This window comes from Dreissena polymorpha, chromosome 14 (genome assembly GCF_020536995.1).
Source record: "Dreissena polymorpha isolate Duluth1 chromosome 14, UMN_Dpol_1.0, whole genome shotgun sequence".
Lineage (NCBI taxonomy): Eukaryota > Metazoa > Mollusca > Bivalvia > Myida > Dreissenidae > Dreissena > Dreissena polymorpha.
In genome coordinates this window covers 7,267,122-7,285,266 of record NC_068368.1, presented here as the reverse complement: position 1 = coordinate 7,285,266, position 18,145 = coordinate 7,267,122, and the positions used below count along the sequence as shown (strand labels likewise).

The window sequence follows — 18,145 nt, the reverse complement described above, 5'->3', positions numbered from 1 at the left end:
TTTAAGTAAGTGCAGAATGGGCGTTTACATGTTTGAAAATTTACAGACCCGGTGTTTTGAAGTGTAAACAAGTGACGGTTGAAGCGTGTTTCAAGGTTGTTCATGATTAATTCATGATTAATAGCAATTTACGTAAGAATCATATTATATTTGGATTATCTTGCATTTTAGAATGGTGGACATTCGTTACTGGTATGCTTAAATATAAGTAAGAAACAATAATACCGTTTTCTCTGGATGGTATCAGGTTGAACGAATAACGGCTTAGATAGAAACGATCGTAACTGAAAGTTGTAACATCTTTCATACCAGCAGATAAACTTCAACACTATTTGATTTTGTCATTACAAACATAATTCTTAATCTGAGCATGCGTTCGATCAATTGGATGTTTACAGCAGTTTAACGATGTTGTTATTACATCCTGACGATTTGCGACCGTTTTTGACTCGCATTTGTTGCATATTTTGGTATGGTATTTTGTACTTACCAAGTTCCTTTCTCGAAATGGAATAAGAACAGAACAGTTCTGTTTTGTTCTGTTATTATTAACTTTAACAAAATTCAAAACTTTCGCCGCCAAGTACAAATAAATTGAATCTGATTTCATATACATTATTAATTCATCGAGATCTTTGAAGCCAATTGCAAAATGTATCTTCGCTAATGGAATCATATACTGAATGGATACGGATACAATGAAAATTCTTAAAAGCATTTAATCGATTTATGAAACTTTGAAAGGATTTCGTTCCCAAATAGGTTGTAAAATAAAACTTCATGTAATCGCTAACTACTGTTACGATTGCGTTAATATGAATAACACAAACACATATGTCTAAAATGTCACGATCATTGATTGGTTGAAATGATATTAAAAAGAAATCCGATGGTTTAAAATTAATAATTTAAGTTTCGTTAAATTTAAGTACTAAAAAGTTTCAAAATGTTCATTTACGCGTTGGTTTATCAGAGTGACATTTTCAAAGACTTCTAAAGAAGTTATTTCGAGCAAAATGAGGGCTAGAAGTAATTTGAAACGTTATTCATAATACATTTCCTATCGCCCATTCAGAGACCCCAACAATGTTACAGCGCTATTCTTCTCCGTTTCCAACCAAACAATAAGCGGCCAGTGTATGCCTAGCATCAACGTTTTACATTGATCGACTTAATAGTTTATAGAGCAAAAGGCAGCAGAATAAATACTTAAGACTCCGGGGATTACTAATGTCACCAAAGGTTGGCCTCTGCTGTCGAAGCGAGAAACATGGCGACGCAGCGCCACTGTGCGAATGCTAGGAATTCTTGCACAAATTACTTCGCTATCGATCCGACCAGTGTTAACGGTAGTGGAAGTCATGAAGCTCTATATGCGCCGGCAGCTACGGCCATTCTATAGTATTTTTCCCCAGCGCCTGTTCCACGATCGCCCAGTGTTGTGGAGTATCCTCGCAGAGACTGTACGTCTTAGACACAGAGCGACAAATCGTCTTAAATAAAATCGCCACGGTGCTGTTGTTGATATTGACATAAATATGCAGCTCCAGGAACGAAGCTTTTGTTCCAGAATGAACATTTGACGGATTTATATAAAGTGATGGTGATTTGAAACGGAGTTTGTGAGTATTGATTTCTGTATTTTTGATGCGGATTATAATTTTATGTTATTTGATTGCACATTCAGACTCCGACACGCAATACGAATAAACATATGGCGGGTTCTCATTCGTAAATAACTTCGATATGTTTGCTCAAGACCAATTAAATCTATAAGAAGATTGTATTATTAATAATCAATTTCTTCTATTGGACTTTTATACCATTTGTTTGCATATGAAAAAGAAACTAAATTTTCCACAAATAATTACTGCCATTTCTAAAAACAATTTAATTTACTTCATTTATTTATTCCTTTAGGGAATTATATCGTCAATGCAATGGTTGAAAACGTGATCCACATCATTCTCGATTATTTGTGTGAAATCACGTAAAAAATTACTTGATTAATAAAAGGAAAAAATATGTTTAAGTGCTTTAGGTCAAATTTAACTATTGGAGGATTTTTTTAATGTAATCTCAACCGTATTTTTAAAAAACTGTAAACCAATAATATGGCAATAAAACGTGCATTTTTTATTTATGCAAAAGCTATGATGCATGGTACACAAGGTAGATAAGTGCGATAGTTATTGTTTGTGATAAATTTCGGGAAATTGCTAAGATAATAGAAGGCGCCTTAAGAATGCATAGACAAACATTATACATGCAGACAGTGTAATTGGTCGAAATAAGATAAAACGATTCGGTGAACGATTACAGCTTACATACGAGTAAACGGCATTTTAATAACCTGGCAATTACCTTTTGTTTCTAAAACAGATTAAGAAAAAAACGTATAATATCATTATGAAATACATACAAATACTACTAAGACTACTACTACTACTACTACTACTACTACTACTACTACTACTACTACTACTACTACTACTACTACTACTACTACGTCTTCTACTACTACAACTACTACTACTACTACTACTACTACTACTACTACTACTACTACAACAACTACTACTACTATTACTACTACTACTGCTGCTGCTGCTGCTACTGCTGCTGCTGCTACTACTACTACTACTACTACTACTTCTACTACTACTACTACTACTACTACTTCTACTACTACTACTACTACTACTACTACTACTACTACTACCACTACTACAACAACAACAACTACTACTACTACTACTACTACTACTACTACTACTACTACTACTGCTACTACTACTATTACTACTACTACTACTACAACAACTACTACTACTACTACTACTACTACTACTACTACTACTACTACTACTACTACTACTACTACTACTACTTCTACTACAACTGCAACTACTACTACTACTACTTCTACTACTTATAATAATAATACTACTACCAATAACATTCGTCGTAAAAACAGGATATAGGTGTAGAGTCGCGAATAATGTAAGCATACGTTTATTGTACTGGATAGTGCCTTTTCCGCAAATAAATGCATCTCATTATTCTGGAAAAATAATGATAATGTATTCGCTGGAATCATTGTGGATCATTTTTAGAAACCGACGCCCATCTTGATTTTTTTCGCGAGGTACCTGTAACTGTAAGATACTCCCTCGTTATATAAGCGAACTGTGTTGTATCAGTTCATTCAAACATTTGGAAGCGATAAATATTTACTTGAAACTGTACTCTTAACAAAATGATAAACGATGATTCTTGTGCTTTCCTGTTCATGTTTGTGTAACATCAATATACATTTCACTATATCTAAATTTGTATCCAGTTTCAATTTCTCAATGATCTTTTACTAAGCCTGGAATTGCGTTTGATAGAACACAATTCATACTCTATAATTAGAGTTACAAATTACCATGACTTGCTTCACGCCCCGTGATCATCTATTGCCAACGATCAGCCCATTAGCCTCGTGCTCGAGATGAGTCGAAATCGGTGCGAACACTGTTATTTCCTACTGCAATAGTATGAATAATTGCTCTGGTCGGTTTTCTGAAAATGGCTTATAGCAACGAATAAAGTTGTTGTTTTGTTCAGACAGCTTAAATTATCATCGCATTAACATTTGTTTATTGAAGAGAGATGATGATATATCTTCAAATCGTTATAAATAACTTGAGTTGATTTTCACAATGTCCAAATCAGGTACATATTCTTTAACTGTAAATACATATGAGGCAAGATTTTAGATTAATTATTATAACGCGCATATATTGTTTTCAATCTTGCAAATCTATTTGACATAGTTAATTTTTTTTCTAGAATAAAATGGCGGTTAGGTGTGAACGCAACCATTGATAATTGCTTTATTAAATACTACGTGTATCCAATTACTTATTCGTAAAATAATATGTATATGGCTTGTTTATGACAATATTAAAAAGTAACAAGTCAAATATCATATCTAATGTTGCATTGCAATCTAAAACTGATAGGTTGGTTTCGTTAATACAGTGTACACGTGTAATCGGCGTGAATGACTTTGTCGGACCTGCGTGATTATTAAACCTTTTAAACACATTGCCAGGCAATTGATTACGAGCACGCATCTCAAGCTTCACCTTTGTTCACAAAAATTTGGGCTTTTATCAACATGTAATTTTTTTTTAAAGTGACACATCAGGTGATGAAACCGGTTGTTCTTGAGTCCAAAGCTTACATTAGAATACATAGTCCCGTTACTTCGCTATTTTAATTCTAAAAGGAGCGAGAAGTTTTAACCATACATAAATTTTAATCAAATTAGGAGATGAACATGACGTCGAACAATCACATTTGAATTAAAAAGTGTTGTTTTTTTTCTAATTAATTTTAAATCATAACAGAGAAAACCGTATTAGAAAATGATTCACATACATGCACACTATATCCGTACCTGACTTTAGGGCAAAACTTTATGGCTAAATCGAGTTGAAGCTAATATGTTGGACATTGAGGTAATTTACGGAAGTGTTCTGGCGTGAATGCAATAAATCTTTGTTTAACCACATTAAGTCTGCGCCTCCTGGTCATAATAAAAAAGCACGTAATTACTCCTGGACATAATTGTATCCTTCAAAAGAAATGCAAATAATGATTGTTCCAAATATTTTAACGTTCAGCTTCAAATAGAGCGATATTCCTATTGATGTCGTTGCGAAACTTCACGTTATTTTGTTCATCTTAGTGTAATGGTTGCATCAAATGTTTAGAAGTTATATATTTCGCGAACGAGCTCAGTCCAAAACAAGTAAAAGGCGATGTTAATGATAACAAGTATAATTACGTAAACATAAATTATGGACATTGTCTGCGTATCAATCGGATAATTCATGCTAACGTTTGAACATGCTTTATTTATTTAAAGTATATAAAATACCCATGAAGTCGTCAACAATAAGAAATATTCATTTTCTAAGTCAATATTTACTGCCCTTCCTATATTTCTAGGTGTTTGTTTTTGCAATTTATTTCTCGCCTCATGCGGATTTCCTGGAATTCTTTCATTGTTTCAAACGCTCAATATTTGGTATTGGACATGCGAGGATAAATCCTCATTTTGCGTATAAATATTAACAGCATGAGCATTGACATTGCACAAAGAAGGAGCAAAACGTTATTCAAAGTTCGCTCAGAGTTTACTGTGTCAGGAAAATGAAATTTTGTTCTAGAAACATGTGAGTACGTTTGCTTATGTTACTTTAAATGCTCAGATAAATGATTTATTAACGGTAAAAACGCTTATATAAACACGCATTTAATGAGAACATATTGCACATTTGAAATCATGTCGCTAACTGTTATTTAAGAGTAATTTATTCGGAATGTGCATCATTGTTTATTGTATGATATATTAGATAAGCTTGTTCACTTGTTGTTATCATCGCGCCATGTGAGCTAGGATTTATTATCAACAATTTATTATGTAGTAATAATTAAGTTAATTATCTCACAACTACTGATCAACGTGAAAACAGCTTAATATAAATTTTGCGGCCAATGTTCAGTTCCGGTTCAAAGCATTATTTGCATGTATTTTCATAATACCATGATGGAAACATTTATATTAAATGCTCTTTATTTGTTGTTAATTGCCTGGAAATATGTTTGAAATGTGGTTTATTGCTTTAGAGGTATTCACAGTCATGTAAATATGTGAGGTTTTATGTAATGTTGACAAACTGTGGTAAACAGATTTGCTATTCCGCAAATAAAATGACACTAATCTCAACAATTAAAGAACGAAGATTGTGCATCGTCAATGTCATAATGTACAACAATCATTACGCACTTGTAGAACATTTTCTTCTCTTAGATGAAGAGAGTACAGCTTATATCTCAGCAAGTGTTCGTAAGTTACTCTTTTGCAAAGATGTGTGCAAGAATCATAACTTGAATTCCGTTAATGCAATTACATTTGCTATGAAAACGACCATCAGGAATGCCTACATTAATATACAAAGTGGAAGATTTTTGGTTATAAGATTAATACTTGTTATTGGCAAATAATTAACGGTTATAAACTCAAAAATGCATATATCACAATGATTATTATAAACTTCAAAGTAATTATAAGTAATAATTATGTTTTCTAAGCAGCAATTGATTACAAGCCATACCATATGCTTATCAACGAACGCATAACACATGTTGAATTTTATTTGTTTTAATATAACCATCACTTTTGTCAGTAATCATAGTTGGTATATTATTATAAAATATGTTCTTGTTTTTCTTTTTGTATATTTACTAAAGTCTAAATACACAACACACAAATGTCAAGCCTTGAATATACTTTGCGTTAGCGTGTATAACATAACATGTCGGGCGTAAAAAACTTAACAATTCTATTGCAAACTTAACGCCTCTTATTGAAGAAGTTTGAAAGCGTTTGACACGTTTTCTTTGCAGATCATGGTTCAAGTAAAATGCCTATGTTCCGAACGAAACGTGGTTGTTGTTTTATATGCCAGACACTTAAATCATGGCAGTAATTACTTGTTTATCAATTATGCTTATCTAACAATGTGCAGTAACCTATAAGTTTTGTTAGTGTCAACTGTGAGCTTTGTTGAGGAGTGGGTTTGACATTTTATTAGAACAGAAGCGATCCATCCCTGGGTTTTAACATCATCGGTTCCGTGCTTTAATTTATAGTTGAATCACGAAGCCGCATTTGAAGTAAAGAGATTATAATCAGCAGGCTTTAATATCCGATTTGACAGGATATTAAAACTTGAAGGGCTTTGCGCATATCTCCGCCATTAATTTAATGTATTTTCTTTTTTAAATATACAACATTCGTGGTTGCCTTGAACACTAGTTAGATAATTAACTATTTATTTTTTAAATTATTGTTTCATGTAAACCACCGTGTTACATTAACTATCAACTACATGGCGTTTTGGGTTTAAAATTCTTTAACTTTAGGTAGATATATTTGTTTCACTCATTTATACACGCTCCGAATAAATGTTAAATTGATTTTGTAGCTTAATCCATAAGATACTAAGTGTGTATTACGATGCTTTAATTTAAAGCTTGATGAATGCATATTAGTTTGGACGTTCTGACAGAGTGTATGCATTATAATTCGTCACGTTTGGTGCAACTTTCATAAACAATTAATAGTCGTAGACTGATAGTATTTTACACACGCGTATAATACACGTCTTGTTGAATACTATTCATATTATATGAAACATGCAAATCGAAAAGCGTCGTGATAGTCGGACTAGAGCTGATTAACACCATGTATTTGTTTTAAACGTGCCTATGTTTAAACATAAGTACCCCGTTTCAGCGGTATCCGACCAGATTATTTACAAGATACTGTCAGTTTGTAAAACATGAATGCACAGTACTACACATGTATTTCATATAGTGTAGTTATTTGTGCATCTTTTTTTGCGGTTGGCAAGATAAAAAACAAATATAACCTGTAAAATAGGTTCCTGCCAGATATTAGATAAGCGGCGAAGTAAAACCATCCAAAATAACACAAGACGGAAATTCTATGTGCACGCCAAAACCTTCTATGTTTCAACTGAAAAATATACAATTATTGCGGGGTAGTTTCGCATGTTTTTATGGCTCCTCAGACCCGTCATAAAGTTTCCGCTTGTTCATCAATGTAGACGCACGTCGGAAATGATCGACGAAATTGTATTATATTTTTTCTCCTACAGTCCACTAAGTTCTCCGGCTGTTCGAAATGATTTTATTTTATTACTGTGTGTTAAGGCTGTCGTGTTGGTTTTTATGTGTAAACGCAATCTAATACAAAGCAATTCAACAATTTTTGCGTACTTAGGGAAGTGTTTTAAATGTGTCAGTAATAAGTTTGCGTGAATTAAAAGCTAAAACGTAGATCTCGTAAATGTGTAATTATTATATATAATTATATATTGAAACGGAATTGTTATATTTAGTCAAAACAGTACAAACTACATGTAGATCAGTGACTGAAATGCTTTTGAACAAGGTATTTGTATCATGGCAATACTCTTTAATTAACGGACAAACGCAGTCGATTCTTCTACATGATCGTTAAGTGTATACCTTGGGTCAAAAGGTGTATTGTTAACGTGAAGCCAAAGTATTCACCTGTTCTGTCATGTATGTACACGTATCATTGTTGTTACAATTTAATGGTGATGGCAGGTAAGGAGTTACACACTTAGCTTTCTGTCAGATCAAATTCATTCATACGATTCAATAGTGTAATTATAATGACTTTTCAACACGTTGATGCAAACATTATTTTTTAACATGAAATGTACCTAGTTATCATAGTTACTTTTTTTTATTTTTTAATATCACGAAGCCCCTGTTATTGACACCTCTAGAAGTTAAATTATATTATGCTAAACAGTTATTTTACCCCAATGTTGATACTAATTATGATATTTTCAAGGGTCAACTAGCACGTCCTGAAAAGCATTTGCTAAGTTTGTGTTATCGATGCAATACGCAGCTTGCCTCATTTTCGACTAGAAGGCTATCTGACATGAAAACAACATATGGACGATATTGATACATGCGATAATTATGTGAGTAAGAGATTAGACGCATACGCTTTTAATATAATAGGATGGTGATCTTTCACAATTAATATAGGAACTGCTGAATTGTTTTTGTAAATATGTAAGTTAGTTATTGATGATGTCGTTAGCTCAATAAATCTTTTCTATTTTTGTTGTCTTTCTAGAACTTATGAGTCATTTTTCTTTGTCAGAAAACAACAACATCAAAAGGAATTAATAATTATTGTTTTGTTTCATCGCATTTGATGTTTTCCGTTTTAATAAATCTTAACAAAACCCACCAAATTTTAAATTATTTTGAGGACTGTGTTATACTATTTGTAAATACAAAACGTTATTTAAGATGGAAAAGCCCGATAAATTGTCAAGACATTTACGTGAAATAATATTGTAAATATAATAGTAAATAATAATATTCTATTTGCGCATTTAGTCAATGCTAGCATTGTCATTGCATTTAACTTTACTCACGGCTATATTTTAGCCTGTTAGTAAAGAATGAACTCTATTTTTTTAATTAAATAATTAAATCAAGCCTAGGGATAGAATAAATTATACGTTTGTACACTGGGGTGAATATAAATAATGCATATAGCTTTTGCAATAACAAGCATCCCAGTTGCTAGGTCAGTCCATTGCGTCAAATTCTTTACTAAAATAATGATCAGCTGATGGTGTTAGCATTTTGAATAAGTTTGAAGTTAATGGCATTAAACTGCCACAATTGCCTTGTTTCATCAACGCATCATTAGCGAAACAGGTATGGCTATAATTTTACGACTTTCTGACGACCATCATGTTCTTTTAAACAACACTTCTTGAATAACAGGTACGAGAAATTATATATATTATATATACTTTGGAACATTAAACGCAGCAAACGACTATCAAGATGAAGTTATGATCGCAATTAGATTGTGTTATGTTAAATTTAATTTAAATGGTTCGACAAGCTTGGCAGGTGTTATTTTGTAATCTAATGTAAGCATTTAATAATGAACATCTTATACATTTACTTGTTTTAGATAAACCTTTAATGTCTCTTCTGTGCATGTGAAAACTGTTTAAATGTCTGATAAACTTCTATCCCAAATTCATCTTAATTTGTGGCACAAGTAACTTTCTTAAACTGTCCAAAGTAAAGGAATAATTTTGTCTTTAGATTGTGAATGGATATTCAAGACTCAGTTCACTCGCCGAATATTTCATTTGCCTCAATTTTAATCGACTTTGTAATCGTATTTTGATAACGTCTTTGTAAAAATTAACAGCTATGTGTACGTCCACGTTTGTCTGTTTTAAAATCATACAACATCGCTGTTCAGATCGATATATTTCACACACGTTTATTTTCTTCGTTACGTTGCAAGTTTGCTTTTAATCATAACCGTTATGGTCAGATTTGTTTGCCCGTTATGTTTTCAAAAAGAAATATACCAATATATTAATATGTTTTAAACGAAGTTATGATTTCTGGGAAGTAGCCTGCAATACAGCAACAATGAGATATTCAGTGGTTTAAATTGGCATTGTGTGTCGAATATATGTGATATTGTTTGATTGTTATTTTACTAGTACAAAAGGCCAAACGTATCCCCTACAAATCCACACTGTTTTCATACTGCAGTCTTCAGAGGCTGTAAGCAGTAGAGCTATGTTTTGTTATGTTGATGAAACAAATTCACGATATTTTTTAAGCCTTGATGCCTCGCAGTTTTCAATGTGTAGTATGCTTTTCATTTTCACGTTTTGGCATTTATAAATGTGATTTATTTACAGTTGTGCACGCGCGTTTAGTTTTGTGATTGATTCTGGGTAAGTTTGAGGTTCGCGTCGCCCTTAACGCAATGTTGACCCCAAAATATTTTTATTGACATTTCCAAAGCGATCATCCGAGTTTTAATCGTTTTATGTTTTAAATTGTATTAAACATAAACGTGATAAGAACAATAAGTTATATCATTACAGAGTTTCTGGAGTTTCACTATTTGCTTTATTCTGAACTGTTTAAGTTAAAGGGGCCTTTTCACAGATTTTGGCATGTATTAAAGCTTGTCATAATATGCCTTATATTGATAAATTTCAACCTGAAATATCCAGTAAAAAATCAAGAATGCAATTTAAAAAAAAAGAAAAAAAATAACCCTCAACAGGGCTCGAACCACTGACCCCTGGAGTACTGGAGTAAAAAGTCTCTAGCATAGATCACTCGACAGTCGGTGCTCATGCGTTTCTCGTTGCAACGCTTTATAATTTTCAGGTTTCCAAATCGTCAAAAGATGCATATAATGGATATTTTAGAGCATGGTAAAAGTTCAGTATTACTTTTTTTCTCGCAAATATCTTAACTAAAACGAACATTTGCGAATCTGGATTTTTATTTTATTTTGTCAATTTACCAAAAAGTGAAAAATGCCCCTTTAAATCACACAAACACCTTTTGCATATTTCTTTAAATATTAATTCACAATCGACGTTTTCATAAATATAAACATTCCACATCTTTGTTTATCAATGTATTATTGGTATTAGGCCGTTATCTTGAGTTTTAGAAAGCTATCGAGGAAAAGAAACACATCGAAAATGTACAGTTGACTGCATGCTGTGTTTCACTCACATCTCAATAAAATCTCTTTTGATCCAAAACAGGAACAACGCTCGTGAGATACAGGATTCGTATCATAAACCATTTTAATTTCCGTTGATATTGCAATATACATCGTTATATATGTAATTGACGTGGACAGGTACCTGCATTGTGCACTTATATTATATGTATCATGCATAAAATACATAACGCGTGTGCACATGTATCATTTTTTTTCTTAACATTATGCGCAATAATGCAGGAATCTTGATCTAAATTAATATCTGCACTCTTGCCACGATAAACCAGCAGTGTTTTCCTATTAAACATTGTAACATCGTATCTTTCATTTAGGCTAATGATAATTAGGAATGCATTCTTACATTTTGTTTCTACAGGTAAATGAGCACAATGAATTAGAAGGACAATACACTCATCAATTGAGTAACTGTCTCGAAGGAACATTATGGTTTCCAATGTAATATAGATAATTTAATATCACATAACGCAATAACCATTAAAGCGATTAAAAAGAATAATCAATAATTGTATTTTTTTTGTAATTGTAATAAGTGAATCCTCTTTAAACCAGTTTTAATATAACGGGAACGCTTAGCATAACGAACAGATGTTAAAATTGGAATATAAAATACGAATTGCATCAGATATGCGTTCTTGACTACACTATTTGCATAGACTTCTCTCTGTAAAATTAATAAACATTCATGGATATATATACTATAATAAATTAAATAATCAACAGTGGCGCATTTGTGCAGTCTGATCATGAGCTACCCTGTCCGTTTGGCAACACGAAACCTTGCGAGACTTTCTAACGGACAGGGAAGTTGATTATCAAACTTTTCTAATGAATATTGCATGGAAGCGATTTTTATTTGACGAAGCTTTTATAGTGATTATGTTAAAAAGGCGACTCTCTTGACCTGTGTTTACATTTTAGTCTCGCCTACCAGTATCTACAGTTAAAAGCACGTGTATCCCAACGTATGTAACGGTGGAAATGCTTAAGAATTGAACTTTATATCAATATACTCCTACTATGGTATCAATTTCGTAGCAATACTTTGTATACTTAAAAATAAATACACTGCACTTATTAAAATAACATTGAAATAGTGAGAACCCATAACAAATCAATTGTAATAATCTACTACTAAGCAGAGCATTTAGTTGTTTCGTCAGCCAAGTTCCATATTTTTATTTAATGCATTGTCTGCTTAGGGACTTTTTTTAAACGATTAACTTTATTTCTTTTCTTTTACGAATGTCTCAGCTCATGTCAACGGATCACTTTTACATCTCTTTTGAGAAATCTTTTAAATATTCAATCATTATACACCATACCATTCTCATAGCAACTATGATTAAAGTACATACTAACTTCGTGATTCATTTGATGAAATGACATTGCATTTGAGGAAACGAAAATATCTACGCAATGATATGTTTTCCAGACATAATGGAATTCGAAAATGTGTCTACTATTTGTATGCAATCGTTTATTCCGTAAATAAATGACTGCATATGTTAAAAGAATATTGACATGCATATTGACTATACCCGGAATGATAGATACTAACAACATAAATCAACTTACGCGTTTTTTAAAGCATCATTAACGAATTCTCACACATCGTTTGATTTTAAAGCTAAATTCAGTAGTTGTGTGTTTGATAATATACTAGAAAGTATTTGGTTGGTCTTTCGTTATTCTAGCGTATTGCTATACTGCAAAAAGGTACAAATGCCTAAATAAAACACAGGATATACCAACACGATTAATGTTTTCACATTCTGGAAACGTCGAAGGTCTATCGATTAAATTCTTTGATTGAGTTTTTCAAATGTTCTAAGATCATGTCATCCGATACACCTCGAACAGTTCACTGATTAGAGTTCTTTTCCATATTCTTTCATCACCGTTACCATAGAGACAAAGTTGAATTAGACATAATCATGCGAGATCCCCTGAGTAAAATTACATTGAAGCACAGAGGACACTTAAAACGACATGAATTGTTTTGAGGTCGAAACGAAAAAGGATTTATGAGTGCAACATACTAGACTATTTCTTTGCTGTTGTGCAAAACTTGCCATATTATCCACGTAATTTATTGAATCATACAAACCGAATTGGCATTACACAGCCTTAGTTAAACAACTAGGGTATTTTGCATGTACATTTCTTAGTTTTGACGGCAAATGCTACTACAAATATTACGCATATTACATCATATTGTGTAATACGGGTCTAGTTGGACATCATTTTTGGGCTCTAGGGTAATTTTGCAAACATACACATTTGATAACGCATTACACAATGAATGATTACACAACTATATAAACTTTATTTGATGTACGTATGCGATAAGATAAAATGAGATCGTACATTCCATATTGGAAAGCACAATTGCTTTTCTGATTAATTGACATTGGTAATAAAAACGTCTGCTTGGAACGGTATTGGTAAATTGGTCTTCTATTTGTCTTCTTGTTCAAGACAGAAAACATATATATTGATTTAAGAAAGAAACACTACCAACGAATGTCTGACATGCTTGGTACATCGTCATTGCTTAAAAATCTCATTCGACAAAAATAACACAAAACATCTCCACTGCCATTGCCACTGAGGAACAGTACATGTACGTATCCAGTCCTGTTTTAATATTATAATTGTGTATACTAATTGCAAACATATTTTAAATAGTATTTGTTTATATACTGATATACATGTACATAAGTACAAATATTTTCTTTCCATATATAATACAAACTGTTCTTTCTAGACGGAAAGCAACGCCCACGCTTACCTAACAAGTGATCGGTTATTTGATTGTTTCAAATTGTAGAACAAAAAAAACTTCAACCAATTAAGCACATAACAACAGCATGCTCCTCCAGTTAGCAGTTTTTTATGAAGAACGTGTCCGTAGATTGATAGCAGTAAGCACAACAACATATCAAACTTTGACAGGCTGCTGATGTGGGGATACCAAGATCTGTGCATAACAAGGTGGTTTAACGCTCGAACCACTGATATTTAAACATTTAAATGGTCCGTTGGAATATTCCACGAATCTACCACTTATAATGACAAGCAATTACACATCGTGAGCAAGACGTATTGCGATTAAATACACTTTCATAAACGCGTCGTGTTAGACAATGTTTATATTAAAACATGCTTACTTTGATTAAACAAAGACCGTACATTAAAGAAAGTGAATACAATTTCAAAAGTTAACATTTTATTTTCACGATCGTTAAATAAACTTAATTAAAATTCTGTATATGTTCTATTAATCAAATATTAGTAATTTTATTGAACATTATAATGACAGGTATTGTGTACATAAAGGACTTTTCTTCTGTTGGCGACATTTGTTAAACGTCTGCCTCTATAAACAGTTGCATACAAAGTATAGTATGACATCTATTTACATAAGCTTTATTCCAGTGTTTGCATTTTGGTTTCGCATTTTACAATGATTATTTGCTTAATTGTTTTTAACATGAACATATGTAGGTATTTAGTTGCCATTTTTCTTCGATGAACTAAGCGCGATCGGAATCAGGCATAGAAATATTTTTCATGTGGGAATTTTTTTTATTTTTGGCCCGACCGAAACGCATAATGACCAGCTCTTGAGGTCATTCTGATAATAGGTTTATGGTTATTTTTATAAATGATAGTATCTTAATTGTTTGCACTGATACATCATCTTTTATCGACCCAATTTGATATTTTCTTTTTAAAATGAGATCGTCATTACGAATGACCTCATGTCAGTAAATATATTCACGGATAATGTAGACATAATTGGAATGTCCAGGAACGCCACAAGATTGTTAATAACACAATTTCTTTACTCGTTAAATACGGTTATAAATGCATTGACAACAATTGTCGGATCGTTATATTCTTATTATCGACGGACTGCAAATATATCAATTCGCTCTGCTATTAAAAATAAAAGTTGGCATGGTAGCCATGTACACTATATTAATGACTTAGTGTTTAACATATAGACACTGCAATCTTTTTATTATAATTTATAACGTTTTATTTAATAATCTAAATATTTGAATCAAAATATTGTACTATACTTGTGAATACCATAAACGTAGAGCATAATAATAAACATGAAACAAATCTGTCACAATCCTATCAATCATAATGATTGTCATGGAGAGTGTAGTGTTATCTTCGGTCACGAATATGGTGACCAGAAATGCATTCGATGGAATGCACGCAATCAGATCATTATCTAACACGTTTCTTCATACAAACTGGACTGCAGTCTTCCCTTGAATGAAAATGATCAATCAGCATGAAATAAATAGATATATGTTCGTTGGTGCATTATCATAAAAGAACAGTTAACGGCCACCGGAAAAAAACTTTGCGAAGCCGAGATTTCGCAAACACGAGTATCATTTTTCTTAAAGATTCGCTTCGTTTAGACAAAGCGTGTCATACCAGTTTTATTTTTTATTAAAACTTGATTATTTGATTTACAAAATGCTTTTTTTTAGTATGAACTTAATTAGCAAATTTTGTCTTCCCATGTGATTTTTGCATTTCCAAATGGGAATTTTCTTTTCCCCATGTTTGAAAATTCTGTGCGACTTTAAGGGTACTTCTATTTAGCATATGAATCGCGATATTAAACACGTGTGATCGTTAAGTTTAATTTGGTAAATGACTTTACATTTTTAATATAAACGTTTGGCTCGCGACCAATACAAATCGGGTTGGCCAGTAAAATATAGCAGCAGATGGGAGCTATTGAGATATCGGATCTCAATATTGTCGGGCGATTAAGACTACTCAGACCTTATCACTAGCAACAGAGCTACGTTTTTGCGATAGGATCACCTGTCAGACACAATAAACTTCCCAAACGCTGACGTGAACCGTATGCATACCTCTCAACGCAACTTCAATAGAACGGGCGGTGAACTATGTATTCCTGCTGTTCAACATACGAAACTGTTTTAGTGATCTTGGGAGAATATATTCAATGAAACTGATTTTATGGGTTACGTTATTATTGCAGTACTGCTTTATCTGATATTGGATACATGGAATGTAATGGTTAATAATTGCACAATTCATTACGTTGTATTGTTAGTAAATAAAGACATCAATTTAAGATTTTGTGTGTGTGTGATACGTTGACGGTACAAGTTGGAATGGAGCAACGTTTGATTAATTTGTTGGGCCTGTTGGAAGTCTTTTATTCTAATTGTAAGAATATAAATACATGTGGATATTCGAGTTGTTCTGAACTTCATATTTAACAGTTAATAATACCAGAGTCATTATCTCCTTGTGATCAGGTGGTTAAACCTGTTATTAAAAAATAAAGCTGATCTTTTCCACATTCTGTTTACGCAATTATTATCACAAATAACGGCTTGTCATTTATTTTTAGGCACCAGGTGTCTAAAGCAATAAATATAACAGTGCATTATGCTTATATTACACCTTGCCGGCAGCAATCAAACACAAATATGACGATTTTATTACTCGCATTTTAATTTTGATTAATTTCCAAACTCTGTATTTTAGCAACTGCGGTAACTTCATTACGGCTGATGTGAAAGGTGTACATATAACCGTTTTTTTTTCATAATGCAGTTTGCAGCGTACAGTGGAGAACATATGTCTTCTCATGGCTAAAAAAATTGGTCATCTCATATATGGAATGTTGACGTTGTCAGGAAAGTGTAGTCATTTCCACTTGAGAAACCGATGAAACATTATATGCTAATTAAATTAATTTGTACAGTATTTTGAAATCATGACAGCATTCAAATGAACACTGAGTATAATGCTTTATTCCGAAGATCATCATGTCCTGACATGTCTGCTTTCTTATAGACAAGAGTTGAGTTCTGTATTATTACAGATTCTAGTTCCCAACTTCACAGAAGAAGTTTCATTTATGAACTACAGTTAGCCCGGAGATGAGGAACGATACTAGGTTACTTATTTGTCGCAATGAATATATATTATAATGTTAAAAATGCAATACAGTATTATGTATTATATAATTTATTGAGGATTATGTATGCTTTTAATAAGCTTATGGGACAAGTTAGGAACAAAAAATGAAGAAAGACTCGATAATTTGCTAATATATATGTTCATTTACATAAATAACTTTGATTACGGTTGTTAGCCGCAAACTGCGTTCCCTTACATATTTGCTGAATGCTCCTACCTATTTGTTTGCCTGAAAAAAAAAATCTCGTCAACGCATGGGGCATTGCCTTCCACTGAGAGAGATTATTATAGCGATGATAAAACGCGTACATATTTTGTTTCGTTAGCATGAGAGTATTTGAATTTAGTTAAAAAACTCACGGCAATTGCTTCGTAACTATAGGCTCATTTGCAAGGATTTGTCAAATACTACCATATCAAATTATGTTTAAGCATCCGTAGAATAATGTAACACTTTTGGACTTGATACGTTTTTGTTTTAAATAATTATATTATTATTATTATTATTATCAATTATTATTATTATTATTATTAGTTTCATTATTATTATTATAATTATTATTATAATAATTATTATTATTATTATTATTATTATTATTATAATTATTTGTATTATTATTATTATTATTATTATTATTATTATTATTATTATTATTATTATTATTTAAAGTTGGTTACCAATAAATCTGAAAATGTAGGAATCTTATGATATGATGTAAGTACAGAACAGTTTTTATACAGCTACTTATCAAAAACAATTAATAACGTTACGCTGTATCTTTGCAATCTTACGCGTTAGAAAGTTCTTAGATTGTTGAAACGTTCACTTTTGTTTATCAAAACTATTTATTCAATCCAACAACTTAACTGTCTTCAGGATGATATTCGTCACAAAACGTTGTTTTGTCACGAAAACTTAAA

At 32.1% G+C, this 18,145-nt stretch overlaps 1 protein-coding gene across 2 annotated transcripts in view; it reads left to right on the top strand.

Annotated features, from left to right (window-relative positions):
* Window positions 1–939: 939 nt before the first annotated feature.
* Window positions 940–18,145, top strand: part of LOC127858844 (prolactin-releasing peptide receptor-like) — a 49,266-nt gene continuing 32,060 nt past the window's right edge. For both annotated transcript variants that reach the window (XM_052396170.1, XM_052396171.1), the window contains exon 1: window positions 940–1,622. The gene's annotated coding sequence lies outside the window, so the exon portion shown is untranslated. The remainder of the gene's footprint in view (window positions 1,623–18,145) is intronic.